This window comes from Pezoporus flaviventris, unplaced genomic scaffold, assembly GCF_033815535.1.
Source record: "Pezoporus flaviventris isolate CSIRO_AGI_PZ_B2104156 unplaced genomic scaffold, CSIRO_AGI_Pfla_v1 ptg000108l, whole genome shotgun sequence".
Lineage (NCBI taxonomy): Eukaryota > Metazoa > Chordata > Aves > Psittaciformes > Psittacidae > Pezoporus > Pezoporus flaviventris.
Genome location: NW_026892656.1, coordinates 189,287 through 216,626, shown reverse-complemented (window position 1 = coordinate 216,626; position 27,340 = coordinate 189,287). Strand labels below are relative to the sequence as shown.

Here is a 27,340-nt window from a genome sequence, read left to right as displayed (position 1 = left end):
TCATCCCTGGTTCACCAAGTGCTGCAGACATTAATACCCAAAAGATGGTGACAAAAGAGCCATTTATGTATGTGATTGCTTACAACCCATTTGTAACTCTGCAGCAGTGGAAGGAAATTGGTATTTGGACGATCAGTCAAAAAAAAGCCAAAGGCCCAGAGAATAATAAGTATTCTGTTGGAAGTATTGGGCAGAATCAAAACTAAACACAGCTGAAATTGTCACTTCCAGAGCAAGACCTGTGATAAAAATCCCCCTGAACTCTTCTTGACATTAGACGGGTTATATGGAACTGCCCAACTAGCTCAAACCCACTGCTCTTCTAACCCCATGTCCTCTCACTGGAGGTGGCCAGCATCAGGTGTTTCACTGTAGGACAAAAGATTGATTCTTCTCCATGTGTTGCAGGTCTGCCTGAGTCATTGTCACACTTAAAACTTCGTTTTCAAACATCTCTAGTAAAAGTGAGTAAGAATAACTTTCAACAAAATGCAAACAAAAATGTCAATCTTGTTATGCTTTTATAAGGGAAAATAGAAAAATTTGAAAAAGGAATCTGAGCGGAGAAAATTCGTTCAGTATACAAAAAAAACCTACATGAATGAAAAAGCAACATAGCTTTTTCTACATTTTTAATATAACTCTAAAAAAAAAAAGAAAAAGCTGGTCCTAATATTTCACTTTCTTCTCCATTATTTGCTGACATTTGCCTAGTCAATGAATTTTTCTGCAAGATTTGATTTTCCTTAGACAAGTATATCAGACCAGTGTGTATTGAGCAAGGAAAGTTATTCAAGAGCCTCCAGGCACTTCAATGGTGCTTACAGAGGTCATTTTAAGGCTGTCAATCTCTATTATTGAGCCATAAACGTCAAGTATTTCAGAAGACAAATTCATGTAAATATACAGATGTCTGACTGATCTGTGGTATTTTGTCAATTCATTTTATATTCCAGGAAATCAAAATCAGAAATTTACAAGATATGCATTGTTCAGGGCAATAATTATTTGAAAGTTTGATGGGCAGCATAAAGATATCTTTTTTTCCTGAAATTTTAATGGTTTTGATTCTACATAGAGAATCAAAACTAACCAAACATTCTGAATGCAGACATCAGTGTGAAACAAGACCCTGGCATTAGTAATATTGGTCTGGGGCACGGGAGTGGACTAGATGATCCCTTTGAGCTCTCCTGTCCTACATGGAATCAATGTTCCTTTCCCAGTGACAGCTCAAGTGATGCAGATGTTTTAATGCCTGTCCCCACCCACCCCACAATCCCTGATTTGAGAGCGCAGAATATTGCTCTCTGACCACCCCACTTGTTCTGAAGGTGCGCCTGTGTTGGCATAGTGTTGCAGAGCTAGCTGTCATCACGTCAGGCATGCTGTGGGCTGAGCAGAAGCGAGGAACTGGCTCCACACCTGCTCTGACCCGTGCCAGTCCATCACACCAACCCCAGCCCAGGAGCTCCCATCCCCAGAAACAAGCCACCTCAAATCAACATATGCCTGTGAAATAAATCACCAAGGTACATGAGAAAAATGCTGGAGCAGAGGCAAGAAACAGGAAGACAGTGCCAGTTGCAAATGGAACCATGAGGAGAAGCAGCTGCTCACCCAGTGGTCCCTCAGAAGTTAACTGAGTGGCATCTTCACCCTGTTCTCTCATCTGCAGCCTACATGCTGCCTAATCCATTTGGAAGGATCCTTCCTTGTTCCAGTGGCTTTTTTCACTGTGCTGCTCTCCTTTCCCCTGACCCATGCCTTCCACACCACTCATGCTCACGCTTTTACTCTTTTCCTCTGTTACCAGTCAAGGGACATAGAAAACTGCCTTCTTGGGTTTTTTTTACATCGCTCAGTTGTTTTAGTATTAACTCACAGCTCCTCTATTTAGTGAAAGCTAGCATTTCAAACTGTAATATAATGTGCCATAAACAACATTCCATGCCATAAAATGTTGCAGAAAGATATACTTTTACTCCTAAAAGCAGTGGCTGGATTTTGCTGAACAGAATTTAATGGAGATTCAATCAGAACTGAGACCAAAAAAAGGGAAAAAGATTCCAGGTTTACTGCAGAGTTCACTTGCATTTTTTCCTGTCCGCAGCAGTAAGAGGATTACCTTAAATCAAGAGCATCAGTGTCAATGAGAACCAGAAAACTCAATACATAGAAGGGCAAGATCAAAGCTTAGCACCTGGAGAATACCACATGCTCTGGATTAATAAAACAATACACTCCATTACATAAATCTTGAGCAAGGTTATTCATGGACAGACATACAAAAAAAGAAATTACTGTAGGGTTCAGGTAACTGATATTTTATACCGGTGCTTTCTCTATCAGAGAATACCCTCTCACATTATAGGGGTGTTGACACAGAGCAGTGAGACATTATTTTGGTTTATACAGTTTTAGTCTAAACTTGACATTACAGTTTTTGGACCTTGATACTGCACATCTGCAAGCCAGCGGAAATACCAAAATCTTGCATGCTTCTTTGATTGTTACATTTAAGGTATCATATATGCTACCAGCTCAGCTGCTGCAAGGCATTAAAGTCCGTTACTCGAAGCTTGTAAAGTACTTTGGAAATACTATAGACAAGGATTAGAGAAGATGAGTATTCCACATGGCTTCAGAAGAGAAGATAAACAGAGGGTAAATGCACTGTAGTTAAAGTGATATATTGACTACATGTGGGAAGTAATAGCATGAGATCCCTTCTGATGAAAATTTCGTTGAGTGGTTTTGAAACTATATGCTTTTATCAAGCCATTATATTTCCAAGAACAGCTCTGTTTACAGTGCCTTAGCCTACAAACTACTGACAGGCTGAAAATCAGCAAACCACAGGAGTCTCAACTTGGAACACAGCTTAATTTAGGACCTGTGTGTTAGTATAATTTGGGACAGGCTGGAAGAGAGGAGAAGAAGTAGAAAGGAAATAGTCCAATTACATTTACTATTTTCACAAAGAAATATTATAATCAGTATAAAACCATAATGTCTATTATATATTATCTTTAATCGTAAAGCATTCCAGTTTGGTTTATCAACAAAGAGGCAAATTCTTTCCCAGATATGAAAATAGCAACCAAGCACCCGGTATATGACACTGTGACCTGCAGCTGCAACAGTCACTCATCTACGTAGCATAACGTACTTTACTGCAGGGTAAAAAAAAGCAACTCTTTAACACAGGAGAACATCGATCTAGAAAAATCGAGGACAGGGAAAGGAAGAGGAGTACAGGTCCAGGTCCCTGAATCCAGCACACTGGAGTTTCTGGAGTCACCAGAGAGCGCTGCCACCCTGGAAGCAGTGTAGTTGTGCTAGGAAAGTCAAGGTCAGGCCTTGTGTATCATTCAGGGCCTCTGCCTGAATTTTCCAGGTTTCTATGGATGGGTCACTGAAAACCAGCAAATCCCTCTATCACAATCAGGTATACTGTTCACACAGCTGTCGTGGAGGAAAGCAAGTCTTTTATGAGTTTGAGATTCAGTTCACAGAGGGTTATAAAGGCTGAGAATATGTGGATGCAGACATTTCACAAGATGGCATAGACAAGTTCTGACCGAAGTTCTTCTCAAGCACAAGAAAAATAAAATTAAAAAAAAAAATCCATCATTTAAATGTGAATCTAAGCAAACTTTTGGTGTGGAAGCAAGTTGAGGGTGGCGTTAAGTCACCTTTGCTTCTTCAGTGCTCTTTAGTGCTTTGTTATTTTAACACCTGCAAACTGAGTCATGGTTTATCATTAATTGAATTCAAGAGACTTAAGAAGATCATAAGCAGAGGTTGAACTAGATGACCTCCAGAGATTCCTTCCCAGATGAGTTATTTTTATTAAAAGGGGCTGGACAATTGGTAGGACAGAAGGAAAGGAGTGAATTCTTGATATCTGATTCAGCAACAGAAGTTTGAACTGAAATTAGAGGGCAACAAGATAGTCAGATGAGGTCAGACTGTGATTGTTACTGAGGACTCTGGCAAGGAGGACTCTGCAGGGCCAGACTCGTGGCATGGACACCATCTCATTGATGCCACACCTATGCTGAGTTATAAGGGGCATCAGAGGGAATACTAGAGCTGCCATGTACAATGTGCATACCTCATATGGCTCCAACGCTGCCTTGTTACTTGGGCTGAGCCCAGACCTGCTTCTAAGGCCAAACCAAAATCTACCTTACTTTGCTGCCAGCCAACACACCTCACCAAGAAATGGGCTAGGGGCTACTATTAATTCTCTAATTTTTAGTGGCAACTTTTTGAGCAATGGAGCAAGACTTTTGCCCTGCTTCATGACATAATTTACAGCTTGGCATTGGCAGCAGATATCTCCCATCTGCAGGTTCCTTCCCAGGCCCCGTCATAAACTTACTTCATTGCACAGAATGCTCCTAGACTCAGTTTACCTCTACTTAAAATGCATTTTGTATGTGACTGTGAATTCAGATAGACATAGTGAGACTTAATTAATGTCAGTCACCCTGCCGAGCTCTTCAAATGAAAAATATAGAGCAGTTGTGAGTTAAAGGTACAGTAACAAATAGCTTCATGATCTTTAGACAGTCCTTCAATAGAGCTTCAGGGAAAATGTAGGAATGATAATAAATACATCATAAACATTAAAGAGCCATAAAATAGCCACATATAGATCCAATAAAACCTAATATAGAAATAATTCAAGCTGGGCTGAAAAGCGAATACCTCTCACTCCTGAAAGCTTTTTCAGTATCTCGGGATCCCAAGAAAGGGGGTTGATATCACAGCTGTGCTGAGTGTTTATTGAGACTGACACTTTCTTTGAAGGTCATTCTGCCATGATATTTTCAAAAGCCCTTTGAGTAGTCATGTATCAAACTTAATTTTCTTTTATAACTGAAATAGTCCACTGGAATTCTTTGATATTTCCAAGTCTGTTTTGAGACCAAGAAGAACAGTGTATCTCAGAGAAATAGTGATTCCACCACTTAGAGCTGAAACGACACTGACAAAACACATTTTCTCCTCTTTAAGTTATGTTTGCTATGGTTATAACTTCAAAATCTCAGAGGTTTACTTAGGCTTTGGGATGAGTGTATTTTATGGCAAAAAGACTCCATGCCAGAGAGATACAAGTATCAGAAGAGTCCCAGTTCATCTTCCTGGTAGTACTGTAAAAATGCACCTTTTTACTAAAAGACAGCATATGAAGTTCTTAGCGTTGTTTTTCTCAGTCATCATAATAAGGAGGCAGAATAGACACACAGGTCAGAATGACTTTTCCATAAGCTCTTCATAGGCTTATAATCATGTACAAGGTTAATCCATGGAGGGATTTTGTTGAATATGTTTGCACAGCTTTTCAGCCTCTGGGCGCACTTCAGGAGAGGTGGGGATGAAGACCTGCCCCCAGTTTCCCCTCATAGTGGAGGCATTCAGACTCCAACCCAGCTCCACCAGGGAGACTGGAGGAGCTCTGGGCTGCTCTGCTTTGCGGGGACTGCCAGAGCTTTTAGGCACCTCTCTCTCACTGCTGTGCTGGGAGCACAAGGCACACAGTCAAGGTCCCTTTTCTGTATTTACCACCCCCCCAAAGGTCACTGACTTATGGTGGGGTCAAATGTAGAGTCCTTTCCATTCCTCCCACCAAATGACCTGCACAATGCACAGGCTACTGATATTCTCAGTAGTCTCCTAAACCATGCATGGTTCAGACATAATCATCTCCAACTGTCGTTCACATGAATCTTAGTGGTTTGAAAGTATTTATGGCATGGGTGAGATTCTTTTCTTATTTCCACAAAGGAAATCAAAGATATTTCTAAGCGTTGCTATTCAGGCGGAATAGACTTCACAGTTGTCAACAGCTGCCTCCTGAATTAGTTAAGACCTACCACTCTGTCAAAGGCCGCAATCTTCTGGATCCTGCATGACAGATCCATAAAATCTTAAAGTTTTACATTTATTTTTTTTAAAGGCAAACAATGTGGTAGCCATTTTACAAGCATGCACAAAAATGGCAAGCGAACTTTATCAAGTATCAGCTGAGGTGTTTGGGATGAAATGTACACAGAGCTTTAATTCATTTTGCCAAAGGAAGAAAGCAACTAACATATAGAGAAGAATGTAATCCTTCTTTAAATATTATTCCTGGGAATACTTTTATCACCAAATGTTCAGCTTCAAATTGAATTATATATTTTCATCATAGGTCCACATTCCTGGGGCTTGATTCTAAAATGAAATTGTTTGTTCAGGCAAAAAAAATAATTGATTTTATGGCATGGCAGAGGAAAAAAAAAAAAGAATTGAGACTTCCTTTCTGACTTTTCTCAACACAACCTCCCCTAGGTCAGCCTCCCATACCTGCCACATAAAGCACTTCTCAGTGTGATGCACTGAGGGTCACCTGCACAATGCCTTATCAGCACAACAAAAATAAGGAAGCCATTCCTGGCAGATATGGTGAACAGCATAGCTCCTCCCAGGGAATCAAAATACACTAGTCATGGTCTGCTTGGGGGTTATACCATTTAAACCATCATCGTTAAAGGCATCCCAGGTTCCAAAAGAAAACAGCAGCACATGAGGTAGAAAGCTCCCAGCTGGGCCATGGATTTCCCCCAGAATGCTTGCTGTGTCATTTATTTCTCCCTGCCCTCTCCTCATTTGCAAAAGAAGTGTAGAGTAATGAAGGTGTTACAGGAGATAAATTGAAAGAAGTTGCTTTCAAAAGGGGGCTTAGATGCTTGTGTGGAGCTGTCTGTTGGGAGACAAGGAGCTAGAGGCTCCATGTGTGAGCAGTCAGAAAGGGCACTTCTTCACTTGTGCTGGCAAGCAGCTGTGGCAAACAACCCCTCCTGACTCCAGTGCCAGCAGACCAAGCTTAAAAAGCAGCTGGAAAAACTAGCCATATTTTACTGACAATTCAAGAATGAGCCTTGTTTTCAGCTATAAAACTACAACTGCTTCATAAGTAACATGGCCAGAAATGTATTTCTTTCAAAATCTGAGCAGTGCCTGAGACAGCCTCTCCTGGAGCACCAGAAGCATTTCAGAGGAACTGTTCTTACCTGAGCTAGGGTGCCAAGTGTTTAAGCAATTCTCAGACATGGTTCCTATGAAAATGCCATTTGTTTTGCTGTTTCCAGCAAGTCCAGGTGTTCACTGTGGTCATATATTGCAGCTAGGGGTTCATTCCAGCCCACAGTTCTGCTGGCTTCCATTAGGCGACACTTGATTTGAGCCAAATCTTCTGCATGTTTTAACAATGTGCATGTTTAACAGAGGGGGTTTATGGCAGGCTGTGAACACTGTGAACTTGAGTACATTAAAAACAAAAATAGAGCTGAACCAAAACTCCAGATTTGATCCAAACCTCACAGCAGGAGCCTTTCCTTGTAACAGTCTGGGATAAAAAACCCAACAACTTAGTTATACAAACTTCTGAACTTTCAAAATTCTCATTAAAAAAACTGAATCCAAACTTTGCAGCTTGCAACCGTATCTAATGAGACAAAGTCTGGTCTTGAAATGAAGCACATTAAAGAGCACAGCACTGCACCATTACTTGTATTGATTTCCTTAGACGGTTTGTAGGATTGCAATGCAGGAAATTCACTGTAATTTGTTCTGTGATTTTTGTCCACCCAGCAAAATGCAGCTTATGAGCCATTTCTGTAGAAAAACCATGATACCTTCTTCTTTGGATATGTTCATTGGCTGAAGCAGGGAAAAAAGAGCTTTTCTTACACTAACTCCTTTTAAGATCACACTTCTAAGCAGTGTCAGGAGAAGGATGGAACACAGGATGTTTATTGGTATGCAGAGTATTAAAAAAAATAAAAATGTTTACAGGACACTGTAGAAAGAGTCTATTGCATAATTCAATTTCAATCTTGTTATTGCCAAAGTATTCTAATATCATATAAAGCCATATATACATAAATGAGTTTTGAAAGCCTAGTGGGGTTCTGCAGAACTGTCAGCTAAGTAAGAATTCTAATTAAGATCTCACACCTCCTGTGACTGTTTTTCACACTGAAAGTTAGTAATCTTAGAGTTTAACAAATCTGAAAGTAAACTATGAGTAACTGAATGGCTATTTTAAATAAAGCAAGTATATTTGTGTGTATAAAGGAATACTTAGGAAACCTCATCAGTCATCATTTCTGATGTAGTGAGTTAAAAGTACAAGTGCCTTTGTTTACTTTGTCAGAAGAAAGCAAGCAACTAAAGTATGGAAGAATGTAATCCTTCTTTAAATATTATTCCTGGGAGTACTTTTATCACCAAATATTCAGCTTCAAATTGAATTATATATTTTCATCACAGGCCTGCATTCCTGGGGCTTGGTTCTAAAATGAAATTGTTTACACAGACAAAAAAATAGCTGATTTTATAGCATGGCAGAGAATGATTCAGGATTGTATTTCTGACTTTTCTCCCCATAACCTGCCTGAGTCAATCTTTTACAGCCTGCGTATAAAGTGTTTTGCAGTATGGTGCAAACGCAGAGTAGCATTTGATATGCATTTCGTATCAAATACAAGCACAGAATTCATTTCCTTTTAACAAATAAATAATGTCTTGTTTAGTGTGGGTTTTAAGACTATAATAATAAGTCTCAGTCTGAAATATGGGGGGAACTTCATCTAAATTTCAGGGGAAAAATATCAAAAGGCAAGTCCTAAACATGCATAGAAATCAGTGCTGTAGTGTCAAAAAAATCTGCATTATACAGAACTCTGCTGTCTCTATGTGCTCCTCTGCAACTGTTTTGCTGTAATAGGAGGATCACCCTACAAATCACAGTTTTGAAAGTCAATTTGAAGCTTTAAGTCTGGATGTATCAGACAAGTATTGCTCCAGAAGGTTCAAGAAGTGAAAAAACTGAGAGATAATTCTGTTTGAATTCCTGCTGTTACATCTGAGCCCCTTGCGTATCTCACCCTGTTTCACCACAGATTATTTTGTCTGGGTTCCCTCTCGCAACAAGGACCTCCCCCCTGCCTCATTTGCTTCAATGCAGGCAGTTTGGGCTTAGTCTGAAACCTGTCACTGTGTACCAGAGTAGGAGTCTTAGTGAAGGGCACCTTTACCCCTTTGCATAGATCCCAGCATTTTTATGATCTCATCCCACCAGTATCCTGTGGGCAAAAGGACACTTGAGCTGGCACAAATTTATTGTATGCATTAGATGACAAGCATATAGCTTAGTGTCATCGACAGTCAAAAAATCTCATGTACTGGTTCCCCTCCATTTTTGTCTATCTGAATGGAGTCAAAGCAGTGAATTCAGAAATAGCCAGCTGGAGACAGCTCTACAGGAAGCTCTTTACAAAGGCTCTGCACTAGACAGTATAGATGGAGAAGGAAAGCTGAAGGATCTTCGGAATGATTCTTTGCCTTGAGGAGATAACTTCTTTGTCTTGGGGTTAACAGCCACAGTGTTTCCAATGTGATTTTGCTAGAGGGGCTGGGGGAGAGAACTGTTGTTCAGCAGTCCTTGAAAAACAGCTAAATTACTCCTCTGTGGTGCTGCATGGTCTTGCATAGAAGCAGCCAGGGGAAGGTAAGTGAATTAAGGCTGAGCAAGGGAAGCAGTGCAGCAGGAGTGTGCACCTGTTAAGAGGACAATTTTTGTTTTGAAGCCCTTCCACCCATGCTGTATGTAGTTCTGGTCTGAACTAGATTGGTTGTGATTCCTTGGACCAAGTGTTTGACGTACTTGTATGGTTTGCAGCTGCCCAGAGGACCAGACATTTGATCTAACCCTGCTTCCCCCACTAGAGATTGGAGACACCTTTTTGAGTTCACGAAGATGAACTTTGGGACTGATTTTTTACAGAAAAAAATCTGTTTTGTTCACGCAGGAACTGATCTGCAAGTGTAACATAAGTGAGGTGAGGGAAATTAAAGGATTGGCTGTTAAACCACATTAAAATGCCAACGTAGCAACTATGAAATAAGAATTTAAGGTGCCCTGTATCACCACCAGAATAGCACATGTAACCTGCAAGCAGACAGTGTTTTTTCTGTCAAAATGTTTCGTATGTTCTTACTTAGTGTTCTGGTACCATTTCCCATAGTTGAAAGAGGAGAAAGGGTAAAACCACATTTGATACTCCCCTTTTCTCAGACTCTTGTGTAACTCATGGTCTTCTTTTACTGCCTGTCCCTGCTGAACACAGTAAATTGAATAAAAGTCACAGGCAATCTGGAATGCTGTGGGGATGTTTCATTAAATAAGTGATAAACACTGCAAAAAGCTCAACAAATTGTACTGAAAAGCAAGGGAAAATGTGTGAAAATTCAAAGGAAAGATGGAAAGAATTGAAAAATATTGATGTCAATGACATAATATCTGTTAAAATACATGCTTTCAATCACTTCAGGGATTACAGGAAAAAATCCACCCACAGGGGTTCAGAATCTCTTTCTGAACTAAAACTCAGTGGCTCTCTTGGGAAAAACATGGGTATCAGTTTTAATAATTGTTTCCTCTTACTCTTAGAGGGACAAGGGGAGTAGAAAAGGCAGAGAAGAGTTTGTATACGCACAGCATTTCCCAAGAAGTCAGTTCTCTTCCCTAAGGGGAGTGGCCAGAGCATTGCAAGTTGTCACTATGATTCTCCTAGAGCTCTCTCCACCTCCACGATTCTAGTACCTGGTCCTGTTGATTTTGCCTGGTCAGTCAAAAAAAAGGGGGAAGGTAAGAAGTTATTTTGGTTGCAGAATATATCTTTTTTTTAGCTAAAATGGAAGACATCAGATGGAACAAATTGTTCTTACGACATTTTGCATTTTCTTGTGCTTTTTCCATTATCATTTTTATAGCTGAGATTTCTGTGAAGATTCACAGTGAGTCATTTTATGAGGCAGATCTGCACCATCTGCAGTAGAGTTTCCTATCACTCCAGACATTACGTATCTCCTTATGGCAGCCTGGACACTGTAGGGAAATTGCCAAGCCAGGTCACATGCCAGTGGGCCATCATTCATCCAAAAAAGGCGGGCAAAATCTGCTTGCAATTAGGTTCAACGCTTGGTTCTGGATAACATGTCCCTGTGGCTACAAATTCTTTCTTGCCAGCCCCCTACAGGGCTCAGAAGGAGTGCTAGGATGGTCTGTGCCTGACCAGAGAGAAGAGGTCCTGGCCTCTCTCTTTCTTTCTCACTCTTTTTTTCTGTCTTTTCTCTCTTTTTTTTTTTAAGGAAGAATGTGGTTTTGTATCTTGTCATCCTGGTAGTTAAGCGCAGCTGCTGCTGTGAAGGTTTACAAAAGAAAAATAGCTGAAAGCCTTTTTTTTTTTTTTTAATGTAAAATGCTGAAATTTCAGGACAGAAGAAAAAAAAACAAACAAAAAACAGCTTATAAAGTACATTAATCTGAGCCTCTTTTTCAAAAGGAAAAATTTCTGTTGGGGTACTCTATAGGTAGAAATAAACCTGGGTACATATAACATCAATGGTGCTATGGTGTTACACCAAGAGTCTGTTTTAACAGTAGAAAAATGCATTTAAATACATTCAAGTGCAGTCTTCCTCCTGCAGCATAATCTAGTTAAAAGAAAGGAGATGTTGTGTGGTAGATTCACAGCCTAGCAAAGGTTTATGTGAGGTTTGGGAGGTCTTTCTACAGCAAAAGCAAAAACCTTGATTCTAAAAGATGGTCTGAAACTGGTTGGTTATCTGAGTATACATGTCACTTCAGAAAATAGAGCAAACCACCAGAAATTCCCTCCCCTTTTCTTTAGTAGGCAAGACTTGAATTCAGTCTTTGCCACTTGTTCTTGTCTATTTCAGTCATTTGTTCTTAGGCATAAGGAGTGCTTGTTGTGACTTCTGGAGCAGGAGTGTGAGACATCAAACGGCTGCAATTCATTCTACTCAGGAAATGTTTTCAGGTGACTTTCAGTGTGAAACTTCCTCTAAATAGGCAATTATAACTTTAGCCCAATGTCCATTTTTTATTTAGGCATCTCAGTGCAACTAAAACCAACATGGCTGCTGGGAATGCAAGTCAGAGGCAGCATTCATCCCTTTTCTGGAGAGACACATCAACAGACCTGTGAGTTTTAAGTTCAGGGGGTGCATTCTGCAAAGCTTAGGGCTATCTCAGGGAAGCCTTCACCAAGAGCACGCAGTTCACCTCTGTCAGATAGGCCAAAACAGACTGGGTTTTCACTGCAAACAGTTATTTTCATGATCACTGACAGGACTGTTTTCATGATAGGGTAACTGAAAGTAGTTCAACTGCAGAGGGGTAAGTACCTTCTTTCCTACAGATGACTTCCTTCTCACCTGGCCTTAACATAGTTATGAGATGGGACCAGAAACAAAGTACTGTCACCTCCAAACTGGCAGATGAAAGGTCTTTTCTACTAAGATCCTCCCCTTGGAAAATAGTCTTGGAAAACCATGTCTACCAATGGTGATGGCATCAAAAGCAGCAGCACTGCTTTAGTAAAGAGAAATGCAAATGAGACTCTATATTCAGTGGCACTTCCATTCATGAAAGGCTCTGCATCATAACTTTTGTGAATTGCCCAGAATTTAAGGCCAAAAGAATGCTTGTTTGTAAAGTTCATGTTTGTTTGCATAACACAGTACATTTTCGTTAGTACAGGAGAGTCAATATTATCAGGGTGAGGCAGTGGGCTCAGGAACACATTAATTATTGTGATCTTGAGGGCAAAGTGAATCTGTCTGAGATCCAGGGTGCTTTGGTGTCAGGGAAAAGTTTCTGTTCCAGCTGCTTTGTTCTTTCAGGGAGCAAAATACTGAACCAACTCAGTAGTCTGGAAGGACGTGCGCATACAGCTGGAGAGATTCATTCCCTTTTCTTAGCATGGTTACTTCTGACGCAGCTGGGGAAAAAAAAAAAAAGAAACTGTTTCTCTCTTACCTGCAAGCTGCTACATAAATTAGTCAGCAGGGAACACAAAGGCTCAACACTTCGGTTCAAATCTGCTTCCAAACATGAGCTGTTGGGTTACAGCTTTGTGTAAAACAGCTCGTACAGCACTAATTCTCAGATCATCTGAACTCAGCTATGTCAGCATATATCCAAAACAATCTGCTGAGACTGCTGTGTTCAGCATCTTGCTCTGAAAAGCACTTGCTGTGGCCAGCACTGCTCATCATTCACTTGCTAGCTGGCCAGTCAAGTGCATAATGGCTTGTGTAAAGAATGATGCAGGCCTCTACCTTCAGGGTCAGTTTTACCTGTGGGATCATGGGATAATAAACAAATCCAAGCGGACTCATGGGACAACTCTGGTCAGAACTGGAGTTGTCCCTACTGCTTGGCTCATTAGCTCCCTCTCAAAAGTGGCAGGCAGAAGGAAATCCTGCAACCAAACTAAAGGCTGGTGCTAACACCACCCACCTGATTCGCTGGAACGAAATTAAGAATAGCAGTACCAGAGGATTTCTCATCTGTGGAGGCACAGGATGCACCTGCCAGTAAGCAAGTGAGCAAAAAGACTATGTTAGTGGTGGGAATTCTCAAATGGTGTACAAAAGATGGAAGGGACTGTAAAAGAGGAGAGCAGAGTAACTTTACAAGAAAAGCAGAGGCATAGAGAGAACTGCAAAAGGCGTGAAAAAAAGAGAGGTGCAAGAGGAAAAAGAAGAAAGCAAATATAGTGAAAAACATGCAAGAACAGAAAGGTACATGGAAGGAGAAGGAGGTGGGAAAGAAGAGCTTGTATTTAATTGTATTTGTACCTGGTATATACAATAAATGGCACTTCAGATTTTGGTGCTATCATTTTTTCTTTTCCTAATACTGATTGTTGACCTGAGGAAATCCCTAGTAAGAGGTTGTAAGTCCCTCGTACTTAATGTTTGTCCCACTGAGCTTCCAGAAAAGCTGCCTGGGTTTTGAATAAGAGGAGCAAGTGATTTACAGTCTAGATTACTTTTGCTGAAGAAAGCAGGGAGAAGAAAAATGCTTTGACAGCTGCTATCAGGTGAGGTCAGTCTTCTCCAATGAGCTAGGCTGAGTCAAGGCAAAGACTCTGACTAGAGTAAACAGAGCATGCAACGGCGAGAAGTTAAGTCAAAAGACTTCCCATTGCTCTCTGCTTGTTGGGGTCATAAAATAACAGTTACTGCAGGCTGCATAGATGGCAAAGGGCATGACAACTACAGCAGCAGGAGTTCGGCACAACCAGAACTTCACACAGTGAAAATCTAATCTCAGCTGCAGCATATGTAATTTCTTCTGTAAGTCTGGGTTTAAACAATCAGGTCTTTTACAAAAGCAACTGCAGGAAACTGGACAGGGTTTCATGTACTATTATTGGTTTCTTAGACCTTTGCTTATATGTACTTCTGCACCTCATCTTTCAGGCAGCATTTCAGAACTGCTGACTTCTTTTCTCTTAAATAATAATAAATAAAAAAAAAAACAGAAAATGAAAAGTTTAAGAAAAATTACTACTGAATCCATTGAGTGGAGTCTGTTTTTTATCCCAAATCAGCTTTGTTTCCATAGGTTGATAATACGGGGAGAGGAAGGGAAGAGGAGAATCTATTGTGTGTAGCACAAATTATCATAATAAGGCAACTTTTCTGTAGAAAACTGACATGAACAAAGACTACACTTCGCAAGCCTTACGCTGTATTACCTCCCAAAATCAGACCTTTCTCTGTACTAAGTCCTTGTCTGGCCATTTTGCAGCCACACTTCTCCCTTCCTCCCACTTTGTACGTGCTGAAAAACCCTAATTAGCCCAAGTTCACACAGCTGCCATGTAAACATAAGTATAAAGAACATATTTACAAAGTGGTCTTGCCTAAACTCAACAGGTGCTCCAACTCTTGACTTACACGAGAATTTAAGAGGTGTTGCCTGTCATCTCTTCCACAGTCACTGCATTGCTTCTGAGCACGTTGGACCTTTGGGGTTAGAAAATGGGAGAACGCAGGCAGAAGCGTAACAGGGGACCTACGTCTTCTTTTGTAACAGTTGCTCAACAACTGAGCTACAATTACCACAGCTCAGGGAGATAATAATGAACAACACAGCCATCAAATTAAGCAAGGCACTTCCCATATGTCTGCACTTCTTTTATATGCCTGCGTAAGTGTAGGGAGAGAAGCAGGGTGCATTCACATCAAGTAATAAATACCAGCAAATACCAGCCCCTGCAAGTTCTTGGAAAACAAATGGGATAGTTTTGGAGAACCTAACTATCATTATTATGATTATGTATTATCAAAAGCCATACAGTAAGAAAAAGCAGCATCAGGTGATTATTACTATGTACATAGAGAACTTTCAGCATTTAATGTAAAATATTCCCTCATGTCAAACCAATAATCACCCCTTCAAAATGATGCCTTAGAGAGTCATATATAGAGAGTGTTGAATATAAATCTTTTGATTCCCTGTTGTAACATGCAAAGTGTCGCCTCTCACATGAAGGCTGCTGCTGCAGGTTTTTGTGGCATCTGAAAAGCACATGCTGTGCTTCCCCCACCTTCTCCTTCCCTTCTCCTTACAGTTTTTTAAAGTCTCTCTTGATAAATGTCTTCAGAAAAATATTTTATGAGGTGCTTACTTATAAAAATATATCTTTCAAGGCCATGTACACAATGAGGCCTTAAACACTAACCACACACAAGAAACAGTGTTCATTTAGTCCTACACGTAGATGGGAGGAAATGGAAACCCATCAGTGCTTGGTCAGAGCCAAGGTGGAACCTATTAGCAGTTTGTTGTGACTTGACGTTATTCACCTGCTGTTGGAAAGAAGAGAAAACCCTCGTAGATGTCCTTTTGTTTAAACGGCTGTTCGTGCCTCAAGATATAGAGCCTGAAAACACCAGCATGTATGATCAAAGACATGGGACAGCTTCCACATGAGGAAAAACTAAGTATTCTCAGACTCCTTGTTGGAAAGGAGGAAATGCTGAAGCGAGGAGATGGTCCAGGTCCGATAATAAATACAGTGAACATTTCAAATAACTGGGGAACAATTATTCACTGGGCTCTTTTGCATAGCACAGGAACAAGCTACTGGGTTTAAAGCAAACAAAATCAAGTATTTTTTCAGCCAGCACATAATTATGCTGTAGAGCTCAGTGTCACAAGACTCAGCAAAGATGAGGAGTAGAAGTGCATTCAAAAAGAAGGCGGCGGCATTAGCAACATGCCCATGCATCGGTACTTCAGTGAACCAGTAGCAGGCTCTTTTCTCTTGGGGAAATGCTATCAGGCCATCGTGCTAACAAAGAATAAATCTCAAATCTGATAGGTGGCAACTGTCACCTGCACAGTGCTTCGTAATAACTTGCAAAGGCATCAGTTCAAATATGATCCACAGGGAAAAGTTTCACTTTCGAATCCCTGGGATATGTTTCTGCTTTATTTGACATTTCCAAAATATCATGGCCACTATAGTCCCCTTTCAGGAGCAGCTCATTACAGATTCTTGGTTTTATAAGATATTTTCCATTATTTTCAGTGTGTTTGCATTTCACACTGGAAAGTAAACAACCTGTGGGACATGAAAGTAAAAAACTCAGACACATGGTCTATTTATTATTACAGCTTTTCAATTCAGAAGAAAATTCTGAGATGTGTTATGTTAAAGGGAAATCAGATGTCGAGGTAACCAGACAACTTTTACCCTTTATTCTCCCTTTTCAATATATTATGAATATTCTCTTACGTCCCAATGTTTTGTTTTCTACAATAAAAATATTACATCCTGTGTCTCACATTATACCATAATCCATGCGCCCAGACTGAATCACAAAATTGTAAAATGTGACACAGTTACAGCTTGACATGATGCAGCAGCTTAATTCATCATTTTAGGTGAAACTATTCTAGTTACATAAAGCAAGAAAACATCAATTGATGAGGAAGAAGGTGTTATATCTGTTCCTGTTCCACTTTATAGACAGCAAAAAACATTATCAGCATGCATATTCCTAAATATAACTGATTCCATGCAGCCACTGTCTTTTGCACTGAGATCTGTGAGGCTGCAAATTGCTGAGACAGTGCTGCATAACTTGTTTCAGTTGTTCTTTCTTTTAAAACAAGCAATATGACAATGCCAAAGAAAACACAGAGAGGTGTGCAAAGGTGCTGTTCGCTCTTTCACTATCCACAGGAAGGTCTTTACACTCTTGGGTTAGAAAGATAGCCAGTTCCAGGCAGGGAGGCACCAGCAAGGTCTAGGACATGACATGCTGTAGGTGCCTGAGTTTGATTTTGCTCTTTTTAAGAAGTCTAGAGTGTGTTTGATTTTTGCAGGTCATAAGAGGAAGAGTAACAGGAGAAAGACATTAAATTTAATTTGAAATGCTTTTGATTTGTACTTTAAGGAAGTTAATTTACTCCAATACGAACTCGCTTTAGCTCTGCAAATTATGTAAGAGATTGACTTGTAGTTACCATGACCCATTTTCTATTGCATTTGTGACTTATTTAGAGGTTTTCTTTGGGACTCAAGCTTTTTATATGAGCTAGCACATAGGAATAAACCACTTCACACTTTCCATAAGAATTTCCCATGATGTACCTACCTTTGTTTCTTGAGAGGAACTGATTTGTGCTTTTGCCCTTGGTAAGCCACATTAGCTGGAGTAACAGCTAACCAAAGCACATTTCCTTCATGTGCACAGGTAGTAGCACTTCATGTGTCTCATCACAGGGGCACTGGGACAGTGCAGTAAATGGCTGCTCCTTTTTTGTCCAACTTCTCTGACCATACCTACCTTTACAGAACTATATCAGACTCAGGCTGCTGTCATCTCTTTTCCTGTCAGACTGACAAAAGTGTAGGAGGGAGCAGACAAGGATTTCAACAGCAGAGTTAAGACTCCCTCTGGTTCTTCTGAATCATTTTTCATGTACTTCTGTCTGAGGTATAGTGGCAACCTTACAAGACAGAAGCTTCCCAAGCATATCCCATACTATGTCCCAGAAAAACAGGATGTCTACTTTCAGTTGTTCCATGAACTAATATCCCATATGCCTTTTACTACCAAAATTTGGCCTTGCAGTTTACTTTCAGAGTGATTTTATGCCATGTTAGAGGAATAAATTAGATGATTTCAAGACTTTTCCCAGTTCTAGCTGTCTTCCAAACCTATACATTGAATGAGAGAAATCCTTTTTCTGCACTGGTACAGATACATTTTATACAACTTAGTGTTAGTTTAAAGTGTGTTACATATATTACCTTCTCGTGCTGCTAGTAGAAAATCTAGAATCAGCCAAGCAAAACCTGAGCAGACTTCATCCTGCTTCTGGCAATCCTCAGGCTTCAAGAGAAAACTGAAAACAACAGAAAATCCTTTCAGGCATCTACTCATTCCTGCAAAAGCATCAGTAGCAGATGGCTACCTTCCTGCCCCTCTGTATCTACATGCACACCTAGCTTTCAGTTATTTCTATTACTGTGTAAGACTGCAGAGCTACATTCACAATATAACAACTGTCTTGTTATTTTGCGAATGTAGCTCTAAATTTTCCAATCAGGTATGCATCTGCAAGTAAACATAGGGTAGCTCCTTTACTTTTCATCTTTGCAGACTAATCTATTGTACAAATGTTTAAACAGAGCATGTCAACCCTTGTTGATAAATTCATGGAAGAAATATCATCTGTAGACAATGAATAATGTCTGTTTCATGCATTTGTGCCCCACATTCTACCATACATTTGGAGGTGGAGAACATATCGTATGGATTAAGTTAGTAACACTCATCCTCACATTTTCAGGGAGTGCTTCTCCTTAAATCGTATCTCTTTGGATCCTGACAGTCTTTCACACCTAGTCTTATTTCATGCTGGAACTTTCCAGGGACACATTAGTCGTGCTTCACAAATCACCATGCTTGCTAGTGAATGAAACACCCTAACCAAGCATTACTTAAACCCTTGAAGGATCTGGGAATATTTTACACGTCTGTTGGTGGTAAGCTAAAAGGCCTCTTGTTCAGGCTTTTGCCATATGTTTTGTTCTTAAAGCAAGTATCTTAATAAGGCAGTCACAGAAGATTTTGATTAGTGTAAGTTTCCTATGATATCTTTATCTTATGGTATCTTTCTTTTACATTATCAGCCGGCACTATTTTTTTTTAATCTAAGAAGTACTAGTTAGGGATTCAAATAGTTATTTTTTAGCTAATTGCTTTCTTATTTTAGTTAGCAAAAATGTATCTCTTCTCCCCAGTTTAGAATAGAATATATATTTAGAAAATGCATATTAGCAGTAAGTGTCTCTCCTGCATAAATAGAATATAACTTGCCTGATATCAAAGATCAGACACATATGATTATCTAAATAGTGCAAACTAAACTACCCCTCTAAAAAAATGGCTTTTATGAGTCAAAGTATGACATTTTTAGTCTGTCATTGACTTTGAAATAAACTCTGAAAACAGCAGAAAATCAAGAGCAAAACTCTTAGAGTCAAGTCTTTTGCAGGACATGACAACCTACTTCACCTCTGATAGGTTACTACCATCCTGGTGGCCATATAATTCTGAAAACAGTTTTGAGACTTTTGGCTGTATTGTTGTGGGCCTTTAAAGAACTGGGTTCTGAAAAAACACCATCCAGCCTACCTGCTGGCTTCATGATGCAAGTGGAATAAACCCAGGCAACACCAACCAGCAGATATTCAAAGTAATGTTCTCAGGTAATAACCCAGCAGAGCATGAGACAAGAGCCAGGCTGAAGCAAGTCTTACCATCTCTGAAAACACTGAAATTAATAATGTTTACAAGCAAATTTGGCCCAGAGCCCATTTATTCCAGCTCATTGTGTTTGACTGCCTTTTTCAGAAGACCTGACTCCTGAAGTGTCAGAAGCAGTGCAGGGCAATAGTATTGTAATAAGGATGCAGATGGATTTTGTGAATCATTTGTTGGTGACAATGTCCCACCATTAGGTGGTCCATCCCAATGTAAAGGAATTGGCATGGGAGAACCCAAGCTAATTTGAGCTAATTTTGCCAGCTTCATCTACAGCTTCCAAGACAGAAAGCAGAGGTTTGAGGGTGTTTTTCTGAAGAATGCAACTTGTACTCCTCAGTACAAGGTACATCAGCTGGCTGTTGTTGATACAAACTTCCTAAATGAGGGCAGAAGGTCTTTTAAGCTCCCTCAGTTCTTGGAGGAGAAAAATAAATACCTCAAGACGGCAGTAAATCTTATCTGAAGACAGGAAAATTCTGGAGCAATTTTTCTACTAACCATGAAGGCAGACTACCAGCTTACAACAGATAGCTATGTTTTATACAGCTAAACATAAAATGCATTTGGCTTATGTCCCATTGTGCACCTACGCCAGACAGAAGGGCCAAAAGGGCTGTTTCCAAGTGAGCATCCTCACCCTATCTTCTTCATCCAGGCAAGGACAACTTGAAGGCAGACAATGATTTAGCCTTCCAGTGAAGTCAGTTCTCACCATTTTCTTGTGAAATTGTTCTATCTCTGAAGGCAAGTATGGAACAAAACAGTATGGAAACTGTGCAAAAACAGGGAGATAAACCTATGGTATGCACAGAGTTAAATAAGTTGTCTTATCTTGAAAAAGGCTCAGGTAGATTGATTTTAGCAATTAAAACTCTCCCCTTTCATGTGACAGGTGTGAAGGAACAGGTATATTCCCCACACTGGATAAATAATAATGTTCGTCAAACTTATAAGGGTCTTTCAGTCTTACCCATTTAAATAGAACAGCTCACATGCCTAAGCCTGTGAGCTAGGAAGCATATTATCACAATGGTCTTGATAGTGTTAAGCTGGGAAAATAGGACAGACATACAGGTAACTAGCTCAGTAAAACAAATGACTAAGAAGAAAGAACAAATCAGTGCCACTTCATTGAGAAGCCTGGATGTTGCAGAAATATGCTTTGGGCTGTTTGGTGTGTAAACTTCGTGGTCATTATGAACTAACACACAGCTTAACTTTCTGTCTACCCTTAAACATGTTCTTTGTCACGGTAACAAAAGCCACAGCTGTGAACAGTTTATGGTGCAATTGCTTGAACAACAACCATCGGAATAAAAGTAAGATGAGCCTGCCTTTGTTGCCTCAACAGCCCTCACCTTTGCTACAAAAATGCTTTTTAACTGACTGCAAACGGGCTTCTTCACAAGTGTTTCTAATTCAGCTAAACATCTTGATAGGAAATGTCATAAATTACATATATGAGACTGTCAGTAGAATTTTCAACAGACGTAACATGAGTTCATATTGAAATAAAATGAGAACCTTGGACAAATTTCTGAGCCTATAAATGTTCAACTTCACCTACAATCCCACTCACAAAGACGCTTGGGAAATCTTTGATGATTCCGGCTAACGTGTGATTGGTGAGAAAGTGAGACTCAGGCTGTAATTTCCCTACGTCTTCGACTGTAATCTTCCTGCATTTCCCACAAGTGATTCCACTTACACATTTCAGAAGTGATAAAAAGTATCACAAATGAACGATTGTGTCCATTTCCTGAATATTCATTTCAGGCAGGGGAAAAAAAAAAGAATTCTCTTTGCACTTTGATATTTGTTTCCAGGTGTATTTATTTCTCTGGTAGGCATTTGAGATCTGGGTGCTGAAAAGACACATGCGCATACTTAAAGTTATATATGTGAATACCACCATTGATCTCAGCAGGGCTGCTCTTTGTCTGAAGTCAGTGAGACTACTCATGTCTGAAATTGGGCAAGTAAATTAAACCCTTTCATGATCAGGGTTAGAGCAAAAGTTTTTTTCCCTCAACAGTGGCAAATGAAAAATATAAAGGAAATGATTTTCAGAACTAGCATTTTTTTCTCTTGATACTTATTATTAATAAGGCTATCTCTGTTCAGAGATTAATTCTGCTCTATCTTCCTGAAGCTTTAAAATTTCCTATTGGAATTTTTGTAAAATCAGGATCTTCCTGTTTTCACTGCAAACTCTGGTAACTTTAAAGTATTGTATGCTAATATGTAACCACATTGTGGAGGTGTTGATTAGTTTCCTGAGCAGTTAAATATATCTACCGCATGCGGTTCTTTTCTATTTTGTGGGATTCATATGCCACACTACTCACTTTTATGCCTCTGGTTCTATGTTAAGGAGTGTGATTAACATCTATCACTGTCAAATTTGCATTGAAATAGAAACCATTGCTTTGAAGCATCATGGAGTTGAACTCCATGTTCTGGAACTGATGTGATTCTACACACACCACTCATCCTAGCATGGTTTCGGGTTAAGGCCAGTTGCTGCATATCTATAACTCACAGTTTTATCCACCCTTTTGACCTCTCTGGAGTACTCCTTCAAATATCCACTTATGTACTTCATCTTGTTAGTCAGCTAAGCATTCTCAACAAGTACAGCTGGACTTTAGCACTTGCTGCTTTTCCTTCCCAGAGCATATAAACAGCAATAAATACAAAAACAATTAGGCAACATACTTCAGCCAAAGTGTTGCTTATATTAAACAGGAGGAACAAGACTGAAGAAAAAGGAGGTCATAAAACCACAAAAATTTGTACTCCTGTTCATCTTCAACTAAGATGGGATACTCAAGGAAAAGCCTGGTTTCTTCTGATGGCAAAGAAATGTGAGAAACTATTCCACAATAGTTCTATGGGTCAAATGGGATGGTTTTGCCATCTGTTGTCCTTTTCATGCGTTGCTTCTCATAAAGCTACATTCGGTGATAGTCAAAGAAGCAGGACTTCCTCAAATAATAGCTCATATATGACCATTTACATTTTAGAACTGTTTAACCCTAAGGTGTCCTACCTCCATTCTGTATTCCTGAGGAAGGTTTTCTGCTCGTTCTACGGGGAACCAGCGGTTAAATGTGAATGAGAATCATCCCAGTAATCAAAACTCAAGTCAATATTAACAAAGTAAGCAGTACAGTCCAAATACATGTTTATGTATATACATTTTTATATATCATTCTGTGGATTCTAACACTAATTCTAAATTCCTACTGTTCCTTGCCAGCCAAAAGAGTTTCCTTCTCCTGTGTTCACTGAGAAAATACTATCAACTGCATAATAAACTCATGATGGCATTCTTTAGGAGTGACTGAAATTGAATGCTCGAAAACCATAGATAAATTGCATTAGATCCATTGCTGTGAAATTGCTGAATCAGATGCCAGCCATAGAAATGCCTCCATTTCACAAGAAAAGAGGCTGAATAGCATTTTCTTGCCAATCTGGAAATACTCAGCCTGAACTGATACTTTCAAAGCTGTGACTTTGTTTCCTGGCAAATAACATTCAGAGAGATCCCAAATTATTTACTACAATGAGCTTATTAAAAAAAAAAAAAAAAGGAAAAAAATCTTGACAAGCAGTACTAGACACAAACTGTTTTTAGCCCAGTTCCTGAGAGCCCAGTTCCTGAGGAAATAAATGTACTTGTGCATACATCTGTTCATCTTCCTATTTGTACCTCTGAGTCCTGATGCTGTGTCATTGCTTGTCAGTTTTAACCAATGTGCAAAGGGCATAGTGCAAAATACTTTCATACATTTAAGGAGGAGATACAGTTGAATAAAGAGGAGAAAGCAATGAGAAGAGGCTACAGGCTGTACTTAGCCCTGATTTGTTCTCAGAGAGTGCACATGGGTGAAAGATACCATGAACATACGAATGACAGGAAAATCCTTGATCAGTGTTTACACTTCAGAAGAGTCAGACAACCAGGCTTTGGGGCATAAATTGACATGAGCCCAATCCTATTTCTCCTGTTCCACCTGGAACTAGTTATTGATCCATCCATTAGCTGTCGTCAGAAGTACTGATCGCTAGCATCAGGTTCACTGCTTATAGAGGCACATACAAAGCGACTCACCAGTTAATGGTTGGGAATATACTTGTATACAGTCAGTATTTAAGTGCTGCTATGATGTTACTGGTAAAAATATTCATAAGAGTACCTCAGAACTGCATATTTATTTGTTTTGCCCCACAGATTACAAAAAGGATTCAGAAAATGCATAAACATGTTTACTTCTCTTTCACATACAAGACAAATGGGGCATGGGGTGGCAGTAATGTGTAGAGGTGAAAAGACATCCCAGATTCCTCTGGCTCCAGCACTCTCTTCTAATTATTTGGTTATGTCACCAAATGACAGAAGGTCCTTGAAGCAGCAGTTAGTAAATATACCATTACCCTAGAACCCACACTGGGAAACAGAGATCAGGGCAGTTTTACTTTTACTGATAACCACTCAGTGTCAGAACAAATAGTAGGAGTGGAAATGCTCACCTCTGCCTCATCTTCCAAACATTAGGCCATGCTCCTTTCTCCTTACCCATGTTCTCAGCTTTATGAATCCACTATATATAAAATTGCCAAATTACCATAAAGTTAAGTGATTCCAGGTTCATATTACAGTACACATTGTGGTTAGGAAAATATTTCAAATACAATTTAAACTTACAATAACTCTTCAGAACTTGTTTTATATTTGACTGTGGCCTTTTATCTCTTCCTAGTGCAGACAGTGACCTGTCTCCATTAACCTGCAACTGATTTGTGTGATGGCAACATTTCCAGCAGCACAAGTGCTGTAACATCTACACCTAAATTAGTTCATGAGTCAACATATCTACTTGGGTTATTACATGTATTGCGTCAATTATCTACAAATGAAATACAGCTGCGTTGTCTATTGCACCATTTTAAAACATCCATTTAATGAGTCTTAGAGCTCAAAAAGATTGGAGGCATTTGGTGACAACAAATAAAAAAGAAACCCAATCTGCTCCAGTATTATCCAGCTGTAATTTTTTTTTTTTTTTTTTTTTTTAATAGAACCTAATCAGGTGTTTACTGTAAACACGGGCAGTACTTTTAGTTTATTTGCTAAATAGGAGCTGGACACAGGAAGCATGCCTGGGTCACTCACAGTCAAAGGCTTTCACTTGCAAAACAAGGTCACCCAGGTCTTTGTGACAGACACTTGAATAAAAAAAGCTCCTTGTCCAGCAGCTCAAGATCAGTCTGACATTCTGATGGATCCTCCTTAATCTATTTCACATTTTCTTTTACTAAACAGGGCAGCATCACCATGGCCTGGCAGTTTCCTCCATTTCTGGCAGGAGGGGGAGTGAGGGAATTGGAGGGAAAGCACAGGATCAGGGTCTGGGAAGTTGTCTCCATATTTTCAGAAGTTGAAAGAATCTCCAGAGAGCTCCCAGATTGCCTGTATACTTTTTTATGTGCAGCATGTCAGGCACCTGTTTTCAATTGCATCTTCAGATCAGAAGATCCTCCTACTTGGGCTCTGCAAGCTTGGCCGTAGCATATAAAACGTCCCCTGCATATGGCTGTCATTTCAGTTTTCCTTGCAAATGATTTCTGTTCCATGTGTAGGTGAGAGGCTTGTTTGAGGCCTGCTTACATCATATGTATGGAACTTGATCCCCACTGTAGGAAATGTGTACGAAGGGCATTTGTTTAAACTTTTGGTCAGTGGGGGTCATTCTCATTGTAAATGGATTTTCACTCATAAACTATGTGAGATTAGTTTAAGTCCTCACCGGAGACCCCAGCTTTGCAGAAATCGTGGCACATGAAAGCAAGAAGACTTCTTGTTCGAGCTTGTCCACATGCAACTTCCAGATGCCAGCACATGGGCCAGCAGCTTTTGCACGACTATCTATCACAGCTGCAACAATGAGGGCTGTGGAAACTCCACATTACAAGAAACTGTGGTTTATCTGTTCCTGGGAAATAGATGTTTCAAATAAGAAGTGACATCACCAGAAAGAAATTGACCCTTCCGCTCACATGAAGGTGGCCTTTACTGCCTCTTATTTTGTAAATCCTAATGTTGGACCCGGAGACGGAGCCATACTGTTGAGTTAAAACCTGAGTGCAGTTTCAAACACCCATATCTGTGGGAATCTCAAGGCCAGGGCTAGACCAAGTTCAAGTCTGAGGTATAGTTTGGGAATGAAGGTCAGTTGGCTAAAGGAGGTAGAAGAGGAAGAAGACAGAACAAAAAGCCTTTAAGAGAAATGGGTAAACTGTAGGTTAAACAGGCTGTTTATTCACAAAATGTTACAATAAACAATTAACTTGCCTGAGGAAGCAAGTTAGCACTCCTCTTCCTCCTAGTATAGTTCATAAGATTAAAAAGTGACCAGAGAAGATGTGGGAGCCTCAGTGAGCAAAGAAACATCTGCTTCTTCCTGGTGTGGCTGCCCATGGACACTCAGTGGCTGCCCAGCACCAGCAACCTTCAGCAGCACCTCAGAACTTACAGACTGTCCAGGGCAAGACTGCTGCTGTGGTGCTGAGAGGCCATGGCTGGAGGATGCACTGAAGCCTCCGCATGGGTCTCAGAGACCTCAGAGCCTATGCTGCAGAGCAGGTGCCTCCAAGGCAGACACCTCCATGCTGCTAGTGGCCACCCCTGTGACAATGTCTGCCCATCCAGTAGCTGAACTAGCTTCTTGTAAACAGCCTTTTTTAACTTAAAAAGCCACAAGCTGGTACTGCCAGTGAGCAGTGTGGTAGAAAAACAGGTTGGGAGAGGGAAGTACGAGAGAAGTCAGGTGTCACCCTCCAAAGTCACCAGCACAGGAGGCCGCTTTGGTGGCTCTCTCTGTGAGACAGATGCAGGGCCTCCCACAGCCTCTCCGGCGCTCCCTGCCTGCCTCACGGGGTGCCAGACCTCTGTGGGGACCCCAGGACCACAGCAGGGCCCCTGTCCTCCCCCAGCTGCCTGTGGTGCCCAGGAAGGGGAAATGCACCATGAGGCCTGGGGCTGACCCTTTGCACATAGAGGAGCTGGTGAAGGCTGCTCTCTCTGGCACTTGGGTGAAGTTTTGTTTTATAATGCCAAAACATCCTTGATGCTTACATTCCTCTGGACAAAGGCTTTTACACTTGAGACCCCCAGTGTTTTCCTTCCCATTACCATCATTACAGAGCATGTAATCCCCCTTCTCCTCTTTTTTTTTCTGTCTTCATTTGATCTGTCATCAAGGAGCTGTTTTCCTTGCTCCACTGGCCACTGTGCCCTTCCCAGCTCTGGCCATCTCTGGGAAACACAAGCAGGCACACATGGCCTTTACTGTAGGGCATCCCTCAAAGCAATGAAAAAAAACAAGATCAAAAAGTCACAAGTGTAGCAGATGTCAAGTGGTCCCTCAAGACCTCTATTTAACCCCTTCTTCAGGCTTTGCAGGACCTTGACAAGAAATCAATCAGAAGGAAAACCAAAGCTTTTCTAAAACTTTGCTGTGTTTTATTATAAATCAGGGCTCAGTTTATACATTCTAATGCCTTGCTTGACTGCAGGAAACATTTAATGAAGCCAGAGCTGGCT

General features: G+C 40.3%; 1 long non-coding RNA gene across 1 annotated transcript; it reads right to left on the bottom strand.

Annotated features, from left to right (window-relative positions):
* Positions 1-22,767: 22,767 nt before the first annotated feature.
* On the bottom strand, positions 22,768-26,598 carry LOC133281887 (uncharacterized). The gene is made up of 3 exons (XR_009747590.1): positions 25,715-26,598; positions 24,443-24,514; positions 22,768-23,257 (listed from the first exon to the last, which is right to left on the bottom strand). It is a non-coding gene; the product is annotated as an uncharacterized LOC133281887 (long non-coding RNA).
* Between the last annotated feature and the right edge of the window lie 742 nt (positions 26,599-27,340).